Source organism: Berghia stephanieae, chromosome 12, assembly GCF_034508935.2.
Source record: "Berghia stephanieae isolate SIO BIC M18660-M18661 chromosome 12, UCSD_Bste_1.3, whole genome shotgun sequence".
In the NCBI taxonomy this organism is placed as follows: domain Eukaryota; kingdom Metazoa; phylum Mollusca; class Gastropoda; order Nudibranchia; family Aeolidiidae; genus Berghia; species Berghia stephanieae.
The window spans coordinates 13274557-13276615 of record NC_088371.1 but is presented as its reverse complement, the minus strand read 5'-3'; the positions used below and the strand labels follow the sequence as shown (position 1 = coordinate 13276615).

Below are 2059 nucleotides of genomic sequence, written 5' to 3'. Positions count from 1 at the left end.
ATAACAGAAATGATTACTTTAATTACTATTCCCGATGGTGGAGATTAAAATATTAATAAGGGCTATGATGCTGTCATCACCACCAGTATAATTTCACGTGACCTTCGTTAAATCCTCATTAGATCCTTTAATTATTTTTGATATATCCATTTCATGACATTTGTCCTTTTTTTGTTCCTATTTTTATTTTGTTTTGTTTGATTTTGAACATCAATTAATTCAATTCAGTTCTTTTAAACTTTTTATTTTTATTTTACATGTTCGTTATTCATTGTGTGATTTTTTTATTGCTCAATAATTGGAGACAAAGAGCTTTTTTCAATGTGTAAAAGCTTTCAACAAAATTTGAAGTGTATTCATGGGAGAGTCTGTAATTAAAAAATGTATTTTTTTGTTATTTTGTGGCAATTAAAGTAATAGCCCTTCAGAACCATGAGGCCCATTGAGCAGGAGTTTTAACCCGGTTTCTTTACCGTGATAAGGACAATAACAATGATGGAGGATGGGGGGGGGGGGGGGGGGGGGTGAGGGGTAGGGGGGTGGTAGGGGGGGGGGTGAGACAAAAAGTGTGTGTGTGTGTTTTGTTTGCGTTTTTTTATTGTTTTATTTTGTTATTTAGCTGTTGTTATTTTTTATTTTTCTGTCTTTGTGTTTTGTTTTTGTTTTGCGTTTTGTTTTGTTCTGCTTTTGCTTTTTTGGATAAATAAACCCTGCGACCCAAATTCTTATTTTTGAAATAATGTTGTCGCCTTACTATTTGACTATATAAAAATTCAGCCCAGAATTTAAATTTGGTTATATTTGTTCTTTTTTGTTGTTGTTTTTGTTCGTCGAAATTATCATCATTATTCTTTTTTTCACGTGTCAAGTGCAGTCCCACATTCATCGAAACATTTTTCAGGGATTTTGTCCTTTTCTTTTCATCATTTAATGAACGTATGAGCTGCTATCTGACTGACTATAGGTTCATATAACTCTTTAATTAACAACCCTTATAATCAAGAACAATATGATCAATTATATTATATGAAAACTTCATCTAGATAAACATGTATTAAATCATTGTTATTGAAAACAGCCCGTATTGGAAATATTGCATAACCCCATCTCATTATCTAGGGATAGGCAGGGCAGCAGTGGTTGATATCTTTTCATATACGAGCCACATTACGCAATATTGACAAAAACGTTTATATATATATATGTGCATATATATTTAGTGGATTTTGCCCTATATAAAAGCTAAAGATGCGGGGTTTTTCTTTCTTTTTTTTTCTTTTAAATTTTGCTTATTTGTTTCTTTTTATAAATCTACGAGAACTTTCTTTTTCTGATTTAGGTCGAGCATTGATCGTTTACGGAGTAAAACAATTCAGGGGAAATCCCAGCAGGAGATGACCTTTTTAATAGGTGTGACCTTACCACGGAACACTGCCGACCTCTGAAACAAACAAACAGACAGACAGAACAACACATTAAAATAAATTTGGCGGAAATAGAGAGTAGACGTCGATATCTATAGATAGTTCGAAGATGACGTCACTCAGGTCTTTGTTATTGTTTTCTGCCATCCGCGTTTGTGAGTAATGCTCACTGAACTGTATTAACCTGACTATAAACGTTCATGGATACACACAATTTTGTGTGTTGGTCCGTTTTACTTCCGGATGGCAATGTTATGAGCTTCTTAGCCAAGCGCATACAATCTATACGTGAGGAAGTGACAATGTGAGGCAGTTTGTTGATTATTACAAAATGAGAAAAAATAACAATGTATAACAATTTCAGAGTCAAGCTATCTATAGTCCTTTTGGTGGTCTTCGACTTGAACTGTTTGATCTTGTTCTACCATTATTTCATTATTAACAATAGAATAGATTAACACTGTCATAATTGATCATTGCGCATAATTTAACGAAGATAAGTATGCAAAACAGAGTGACCTAAAAATAACCAATTAAAATCAATTTTGGTTAACAAAGAAAGTTCTCGTAGATTTATAAAGAGAAACATATATAAGCAAGATTTAAAAGAAAATAAAGACCCCCCCCCCCCACAC

The 2059-nt window shown here is 33.0% G+C and overlaps 1 protein-coding gene across 1 annotated transcript in view; it reads right to left on the bottom strand.

The window, feature by feature from the left end:
- LOC144957833 (uncharacterized) overlaps nucleotides 1–19 on the bottom strand; it is a 4817-nt gene extending 4798 nt beyond the window's left edge. Inside the window, exon 1 of the mRNA XM_078889292.1 lies at nucleotides 1–19. This exon is cut by the window's left edge and continues 112 nt beyond it. The gene's annotated coding sequence lies outside the window, so the exon portion shown is untranslated.
- Between the last annotated feature and the right edge of the window lie 2040 nt (nucleotides 20–2059).